At 38.9% G+C, this 9,888-nt stretch overlaps 1 pseudogene; it reads left to right on the top strand.

Annotated features, from left to right (window-relative positions):
* Window positions 1-3,205: 3,205 nt before the first annotated feature.
* Window positions 3,206-3,766, top strand: LOC147454705 (uncharacterized; annotated as a pseudogene).
* The last annotated feature ends 6,122 nt before the right edge of the window (window positions 3,767-9,888 follow it).

Genomic DNA, 9,888 nt, shown 5'->3' with positions numbered 1-9,888 from the left:
AAGTACACAATAATAGGACGTGTTGTGCTTGAATCTAAAAGTAGATTCCTCAACAATATTAGCATTTCTTGAACAATATTAACATTGCTTGCTGAGAATTATTGAAACCCTTGCTCATTAGAAGTCTTGTTTTGATGGGAGAGAGAGAGAGAGAGAGAGAGAGAGAGAGAGAGACACGAATGATAGGCTTAACATGCTAAGCTAGCATTAAGTGCTGGCCAGATAGCAATCTCATGGATTGCAATTTAGCAGTCTATTTCTCTAATGATTCAAGGAGTCAAGTTCTCATGGATCGATAGTGATGTGCAATTGTGGTATGTTTCAGAATGAACACAGAGCACACTCACGAGCCTGCTCTTAACGAAGCTATTCGGAATACCATTATAAGGATTCAATCTGTGATGGATTCCCATCGAGCTTCCATTAAGCTTCAAGACGATGTGATGCGTATATTGTTTCATGGCTTAGGCTCTACTTGTGAAGGCAAGGAGAAATGTCTTGCTAAACTATTGATAAAGAAGGGCAGTGATTGGAATGGAAGTCTTAATGATTTCAATACACCTAGTAACTTCTCTGAAATCCTGAATCTTTATAAAGACAAAGGTATGGTCATTCCTCAAGAATGGAAACTATGTCTTGGCAGTGAAAAGTCATCCCCATGAACCGCAAGTCTTTCCACCTTGCAAGGAGGATGCTGATAGAAACACCTTTATGTGTGTTTGCGTTGATAGAATCCGATCAAGATGTTGTCAACGGGATTGCCTAATATGTTGTGAAAGATGTTCAAAGTGCAGCAGAAGCAGAAAGGAGATGATGCCATTCTTATACATCGTTAATAGATCAATTGAGATGTCTCAGTCAAAGTGAAGAAGATTGTCATGATTTCTTAAGCATGTGGAGAGCTCGAGACCGGTGGTGGGGTAAGGAACCCTCTGAACATCCTGACTTCATTCAAAAAGTTTGAGACGGAGAGAACATGCGCATTTACCAGGATTTTTGGAATCCTGATGCCCTTTGGGAGGCTCCAGTTGTGTGTCAAAATGACAAGTGCAAGATGATGTATCGTGCATTTCCCAAGTGTTTGTCAAGCAAAGAGCTTCTCAGTAGTTGGAATCAGGATAGACAAGCATACGAGTTTGCATGTAGCAGGTGTAAAAACAAATTCGGGGAGAGAGAAATCTTATCAAAGGAGACCCAAGGAATTTTTCTCTTCTTTTTCATTGGGATGGATTTCAGGCAGCATCAACAACTACGAAGGACACTGCAGTAGTTGAGGTCACTGTCTTGAATGGAGGAAAATGATCTACTCTAGGTTCTATTCCTGAATTGTTTCTTCCCCTCTCAAACAAAGAGTTGAAGAAGAAGCATGGAGACATTCTCTCTTCTTTCTTACAACCCTTGCTTTTGGATCTAGAAAGATTATTTCTAGATGGTTTCGAAGCTAGCTATGCCTACAACAAAAGCTGTATTCATCAAGGGCTTCCAGATGACACAACAAAGGTGCAACAAATCCTAATGATGTGCATTGAGGACCATTCAGCTCAATGTAAGCTGGGACAATTCAAAGATGGCGGAAAGATCTTTTGTCGACGGTGTAAAGCACATGAAACACTTCAACAAGATCCAAATGGGTCAAGATATGTGTATGATAATAACAGATTTCAGGTTAGACATCCCCCTCAAGGTCGACATGTAGAAGACATGTGGTCAGGAATCAAACAAGCCAAACGATCTCCTACTAAAGAAGGTAAAGAAGATATTCTACGTGATGCAGGTTTGTCTGCACAATCCATTCTCTAGAGATTGTATCACTTATATGCATTCGACCTGTCAAAAGACTTAGTATATGATGCTATGCATGTACTATCTCTGAACTTATTTCAAAAGGACATCAAAAAGTTGATCTCATATGTTACCACACCAATGAAGCGTGACATCGATAATGCTATTAAGGAGGTTAGAGCATCCATTCCAAAGATTATTTTGCACTCAGGGCGATGGCCAGGGAATCCATCGAAGCACTTCAAAATGTTTAAGGCAGAAGAGTGCCAAAAATTTGTACGGTGGTGTCTGCCTCACATTTTAAGTGTAGTCCAGGGAACCATAGACGAACAACGTCAACTTGGGATGCTTATTGTTGATATTGTACATTTATTCTTCAATTTCTCTAGAAGAAAAGAATGGTCATTGAGCGATATCCAAACATGTCGCTCTCTATTACCATCATGGAGAATCTTGTCAGAACAGTACAAGGGTCCCAATACTCCCCTTTGGAGCATCTGGCAGGTATATAAGACTCTCTCAAGATTATTGTCTCAAAGAGATTTTATTAAGTGCTTCATTATTATAGTATGGACTAAGTGATTCTTGCATTACTACTGTGTATAGGCAATGGAGAGATGCTTGACGATATCTTACGCCATGGCTCTCATGATTGCTTTTGGTGCTTCTCTTTTGAGAGGAGCATATCAGGCTACTTAAGCATTCCAACTAACAATGAAGCCAATGAGATATCCTATACAAATTTTCATAGTCGCATCTTGTTTACAAACACATGGAAGCAATTAGAGATCGAAAAGGATGGGATATTGTGTGAAAATAGATATCTGCAAGCTCTTCACTCTTGCTTACTTTCACCTCAAGGTTGGAACTTTGATGAATTGTCAAACCTTGAGTGTCATAATTCACATTCTTTGTGTGCCTTTCTTGCAACCTCAGAGAATCAAGCTCGAGAGCTATGGAGTAGTGCAATTCGGCTTGGGCACCCTTATGCTTGTAAAGCTTTGCTTAATAGAAATGGAATAGTTATTGGACGAAGATTGAGAAACATTCCTTTCTTATTAAGTGCCAATGAAAAAGAATCAATCAAGAGCCTATCAAGTGGAGACCCATGCTCCTATGGATATGAGTATTCCAAGGTTTTTGTAGATGAAGTGAAGTACACTGTTGGAGATTATCTGGTAGTAGCTAAAGATCTCGACTCAAAATTTTATGGGAGGCTATCTAAAATATTTTATGTGGAGCAGAAGGAGTTGTCATTGTGTTTGTCACAGTGGAGGCCATTGTGGAAAGCTTTGATGGTATTGATGGTGTTTCTGGAATGTTCATCCTACACAAAAGTAAGAGGAATCATTGTGTCTCAGTGATACTACCAGTCTACTGTATTTGCTGGAAGTTTTGTTTTTATTCAAGGAGAAGAGCTGATATGGACGTCATGCATGAAGTTAGTGGATCTGATCGACATCATCGTCTAGTGTTTCCAATGGGGCTACGATGTGTTCCTCCTTGGCCAGAGGAGGGCGACATTGTAATTGCTAAGGGACTTGTAGCTACAACAATAGAAGCTTTGGTGCACAGTGTTGATGTAGATAATAAGAAAGCATTGCTATACTGGAAAGCTGATCATCATGAAGAAACTTTTGGTGTTGATTGGAAATTCATCTTCTCTATTCTGATACCTAGAACCAACTAAGTAAGTCTTGTTAAATACTACGTAGTGATTCATGAAAATTCTTTTACTAATGTATGACTTGTCTTGCAGGTATCCAAAAGCATGGAAGGGCGATACGATGCATCACAGATGGATTGATGGGACTTATTACAAGTTTTCAAATTATTTTATTGAGATTGAAAGAAATAAGGATTTCAAATATATGTAGATGTGTCCTTTTGTTGTATAGGAATTCAAATTTCTCTTTTAAGGATTATTGACCAAATCTTGTATTTGATGACACAAGCTATATAAAATTTAATTGAAGTTGGTTCATGTGGTGTTTTGTGATTGTCTTTTTGTGTAACACTAGTCAGCTTTGAGTTGTTGTGAAGCTCTCTTATAGTGGTCATGTTTGTCACTCTTTTTTGTTTTTTGGCAATCGGACAATATGTATCAAGTGAGAAATGAAGAGGTAAAATGTACTTTTAAAATAATCTTCTTGCTTCTTTAAGAGGTTAAATATGCAATCTTGGTGTGCTATGAGAGAGTGATAAAGTAGGCAAACATCCAAATATCTATTTCACAATGTTACTATGTTATGGGCACGTGGTAAGCAACGATAACAACCTTCCAAAGTATACATTATAGTCACTCTTAAAAAGTGTAGTCCACCATAAAAAAAGTGATCCATAAATATATCATGGATCAAGCACATAATATAATTATATAATAAAATTACCACACGATTGTCTTCGAATACCATATTCAACACCATGGAAGCCATATACTATTATACCAATTATATTTCTCCTTAAATGAGCTAGTAGTCTATAGCATTACAGAAACAATCTTAAGCTACCTATAAGATCTATGCGATTGGTCTTGAACTCAAAGATTTCTACTCAATAGGGAATCTATGCACGCACATGCGGGCGTGGGTGTGTGTGTTTGTGTAAGAGAGAGAGAGAGAGAGAGAGAGAGAGAGAGAGAGAGAGAGAGAGAGAGAGAGAGAGAGAGATTTGTAGCTTATTTGTTTGTTTATAATGTAACTCTATGATTAATAACACCAAAAATTTTAATATCTAATTGTTTTGTCATAAACTATCATGTCTAAAACCTTAGTTGTGTGTTATTATTCTACACTATTTTTAAACTTGATCAAATTTATCACAAACAAGAGTATCATTATTTCTACAAGGAAAAAAACTCTCAAAAAATTCCTTGTGGAAATGAAGATATATCAGATGCTTCATTCTATTGTTTCTATGTGGGAAAAAAACCTCCCTCAAAGATTTTCATGTGAAAATGAAGATGTTTTCGATTGATGAAAGTGGAAAAAAATACGTGTTAGGAAAGTTAAATTTCCACTTTGGATATTTATTATCATAAGGAAAAAGAATTCCCAGATGGAACAATTACTTTTTATTATATGGGCCGGAATAAAATCTTTCTCGTAAGAAATACACCTATTTCATGATGGGAAAGATGTTTCCTTTATGAAAATAATTTCTCCACGTTAGAAACTCATTAGGGAATTTGTCATGAAGTTCTTGTGACTCCCTCACTTTAATCTTTACGGATGCCATAGACCGTTCACTTGCCATATGCAGATAGCCCCCACCACCCTCAAGTGCAGCCGCCATGCAGTCTTTCTCTCTCTAACCTCCTGGCGGGTAGTACCTGTTTCTCTCTCTCTCTCTCTCTCTCTCTCTCTCTCTCTCTCTCTCTCTCTCTCTCTTGCTTTCTTTATCTCTTAGTCTCTGCCAGTCATTGCCACTCTCAGCCGCCAGAGAAAATGGCACTCTCTCTTTCTCTGGTTCTGTTTAGACGCCATTCCTCTCTGTCCTGCGGTGATGAGCTCTCCCTCCCTCTCTCTCCTCAACTAGAGGCCGCTCACCACAGAACTTTCACTACCCATCTCCACGAGAACTCGACTCAAAACTGTCGGCATCATGCGCATGCATACAGTCACCCCACTCCTAGTGCATAGTAGTAGCGTCAATGAGTCTAGTAGCCCTTTTTTTTTCACCTTGCACCAATTGCAACCTCATCTCCTCTCTAATCTCTCGACTACCCATAGAGGTAGACATTGACGACGTTTCGCAGAGATGCTACAATACCTTCTCAGGTGACGCCCGATGCAGAGCATCCTTAGACATTTACGAGGCTGCTGCTGATGATTTTTTTTGTTTCTTTTAGTCTTTAAATATTATACTTCATTTTATTTTGTACCCAGACATTGTATCACATCCAGCAAGTTTGTATCCTTTGTGCTCATATGTAATTTTCACCTTTTCAACACGGTTAATAACACATTTCATTTCATTTCTTACCCATATTGCAAAGGGCATGGTAGTTGAAGAAGAGGCTCCGATAGTTTGAGGCGTCAGGCAGTGCGATTGTATGGAGAGGTTCGGCTCATCAACAACCTTCTCTCTAGCTGTTTGTGCATAAAGCAAGGGTTGGGGGTATCAATAATGGCCTCCAGAGGCAGTGCTTTCTGCTATACTGGCGGGTGCTATAGACAATGCGCTCTACTGCATTTTCCACCCCAGCGTCTTGAGATCTACAACATCTGCCACATTTCTTTTTCCTTTTGCGCTAGCTTCCTCAAGATACTTCCTGCCCCAATTTATTTTGGTTGAACTAAAGAGCCTTCGGATTGCTTCCCACAAAATTTTATATTTCCCTCAGATTTTGGGTATGCAATCACAACAAATCATTTCACTATCACCCACAGTCTCTCTCACACTCTTTCTATTGTCCATTTGAGTGCGAGTTGAGCACCTCACCCACATTAGGGGTTCTCGCATCATGGACTAATGCACAGCAACACCTAGCTCCCATACCGTCATCAACATCATTTCTCTCTCTCTCTCTCTCTCTCTCTCTCTCTCTCTCTCTCTCTCTCTCTCTCTCTCTCTCTCTCTCTCTCTCTCTCTCTCTCTCTCTCTCTCTCTCACCCTCCTCGGGACAACTTGGTGTAACCGAGGCGGCCAATGATGAAGCTCTTTAGCAATGTGTGCAATACTATCTCTGACAACGCCCGTTGCCCAACATCCTCAAGCATGGACGACGATCCTGATGATGATTTTATACTTTTAAGTTTAGTTTCACACTTTACTTCATTTTTTTGTACCCAGACATTGTACATTGTACTTAAATCCACCAAGATTATATCATTTTAATCTTTAAAAAAAAGTTACCTTCTGAAGATGTTTACTCTAACATTTCATTCCATTTCTCTCTCTCTTCACAACCCCCGGCCACCTTCCCCTCTTGTTATGTTTTGGTCATTGACATAAATAATGTTGTATTTTTGACAACCATAAAATATATTTGTAAAATAATCCAATAATTAAATTTTAAAAAAACATTAAACTAAAGTCTATAGCGAATGAACGGTGTACTTGAACGAATGGTGTACTTAAAAGAATATATAAAATATAATACCAATCAAGATGTGTATGTTTTATTAATATCGGCATTGATTGTTGTTCAACAAGGTACATAAGGGTCATGCTCTGTATTAATCGCTAGCAACCTATTTAACCTCTAAATCTACGTACGACTCCTTCATAAGTTAATGTTCATTCACCAATTGCTGTTATTAACTGTTATGCACACATATACATAATTGAAAACTGCATAACTTACAAATTTTTGGGGATTTTTATTCAAGTTGCTCTCTTTAAATTGCTCATTGTTATATTCTACACCTACTACTTGCATTGGTCAACCCTGTCAACCTTATGTTTTTTTTCCCACAATTTTACAACACCATACCATCATCTGGACTACTCTATTTTTGACTTTATTGTAATTAGCATCTCATTAAAAATGCAAGTGTTTTTAGTATACCATTTACATGAATCCTCTGTTTGTTTTTATTTTGCAAAATTATTTTAACCCTTTTGCTTGGTACTTATTCGGTTCATTACACTAATCCTCTCCTACAATATGTTATTTATGGAAAAAAATGCAGTTTACATTCCAGGCACTCATTTCAATATTCAGTAAACAATACACTACTACGGTTAGGGCTTACTACTCAGCTATTCAGCTCCTCATTTGAGTTAGGGTGCTCAGGGATATTGAGCCACAATTTGTAAGTGATTTTCTACTGGAACATACTCTAATTTGGTGTCAAATAGGTAACAAATGTTTTCTTTTTATGCCTTGCTTGGTCCATTGGTCACAAGCACACAGATTCATCGATTTAGGCCGTGTGTAAACATTTATCCTGTGTTTATTCACCAATTTGGACAGCACACAACACCACTGCAACTGGTATGATTTTGTTACTCGGGTATACAAAATGAAGGACATTTGGATTTGGATTTGAAATGGGTACATGTTTGCAGATGTTTGGATTTGGATTTGGAATAGATATATGATGCTTTTCTACCGCAATAGTGTTGAATTTGAGATTGATGAGGATTGATTATTGAATGATGAGTGTGATCGATCATATCCTGATTCATTAGGGTATGACATATGCTGCTTATTCTAGTGGTATGGGACACTAAATCAGGCAGTATGTGGATGACCGTAGGTATAAGCAATGTTATTTTGTTTCATAAAATTTTCATTTTACAACGTCCTATTTTTGACACAGAATACTAGTCAATATTTCTGACAAGTATGGTTTGCATATTTTTTTTTAATCTTTGCAACTGAGGACAATTGCTTTCTAGCAGAGAGGTATGTAATGGAATTGATATTATATTGTTTAGTGTAGCTGGCAGGTGAAAAAGGCTAAGGGTTATGTGAAAGGATAATATGTTTTATCATTTAAGTGCTCTTTATGAGCCATGGCCAATTATTGCCCGACCGGTCAATATGTGTTCAATTGAGCATTCACTAATCTATAAATAAATACATGCAAGAGGAAAATGCTCACTCTTGCATGGGGAGAGATTACACTCAGTGCTTATGTCTTATTCTCTCCTCTTCTCTCTTCTCTCTTGCTGTGCCAGCGTAGCACTCCGCTCTAGCAGGTGTGCTTGCACGTGCCCTCTCGCTCTATCTCGCTCTCTGTCTCTCTCTTTTTGTGTATCATATGATTATGCGAGGATTGCCACGTATGTTGATCAGTCTATTTTATGGCTTGTAGTACGTTATTGTTGGTATTTGCAGGGCCTTTTGCGCTCCCATTTGTAGCAATTACTGCGATAAGTCATTTCAAATGTATCTGAGGTTACGGGGGGGGGGGGGGGGGGGAACCTAGGGTACAAACCACCCCTCTACCCTTAGATATCAATTATTTCAATTCTTAGCCTTTTGAGTTTTTTGATGAAGATTTTTTAATTTTTTATGAGTATTTTATTTTGTAGTACTTTTAGATGTTTAGGAATTTCATTTTCCATATTTTTTTAATAGCACTCATTGCTATTTATTTTCTTTGAATGTAACTTCATGTATTTTTTTATTAGAATTTAGAAATTTCTCTAATTAATTATTTCTTTTTTAAGGCACATGAATAAATAAAAAATTTATCGCGTGTGCAGGACATCGACTGGGATGATTGTGGCCCCCCTGGAGGCCCTGAGTGCGATCGATGGCTCAAGGAAAAACTCCCTTGTCCTTGTGCCAAGTGCAAAAGGGTAATCCCTCTCTTGAGGCGCATTGCCTTGGAGCACGTGGAGAACAAAGGGCTTTGGCATCCTCCAAAAAGCACTCAAAGAGATGAGAGAACCACTCACCCATCGCTTGAGGAGGTGCCCCCTTGGTCTTTGTTTGGTAGTGGTGCACCGGCACGCAAGGACAAATGTCAGAGGTAAAAGCTATTGGACGATTTGGCTGCACCGCATGGCGATCCTCCCGTTGGCTCTACTTTGATAGCTTCTATGGCGTCTGAGTTGCACTTTGAGACAGAGGATGAGCACATGTTTTACATGTGTGAGGAGTTACTAGCTCATCAGCGTGATGTGTGCGAGGAGGATTGTCAGCTCTGCACTCAACAGGCAATGGAAACGGAGGATAGATTGATGGTGAGTCCCCGAACACCTCTTTACAACGGTGCAGAATACTTAGGGCTACGAGCATCGTTGGAAGTCCTCAACTTGAAAGTGAAATTCGGTTGGAGCAATGCAAGTGTCGATGCACTCCTTGGGTAAGTATGAATTTTTATATACTCTTCACTCGCTATTCCTTGCCATCTCCTAGTAATTTTACTGATACGTAGTTTGTTGTAGTGTGATAGGAAGAATTTTGCCAAAAGATCACCACATGCCTCCAGATCTTCAACGAGCTAGGTCATATGTCACTGCACTTGGAATGGAGTATGAGTGCATCCATGCATGTATGTCGACAATTGCATGCTATACCGCAATGAGCATGCACATGCTACTTCATGTCCCATCTGCGGGGAGGAACAATACAAGACGGGAGTGAGCGGGGTGCACCTACCCAAGGTATTCAAGCATTTTCCATTAATTCCTCGCATTCAACAC

This window comes from Adiantum capillus-veneris, chromosome 7, assembly GCF_014529385.1.
Source record: "Adiantum capillus-veneris isolate H3 chromosome 7, ASM1452938v2, whole genome shotgun sequence".
NCBI lineage: Eukaryota > Viridiplantae > Streptophyta > Polypodiopsida > Polypodiales > Pteridaceae > Adiantum > Adiantum capillus-veneris.
The sequence above is the reverse complement of the archived record's forward strand: the minus strand, read 5'-3'. Positions and strand labels throughout refer to the sequence as shown.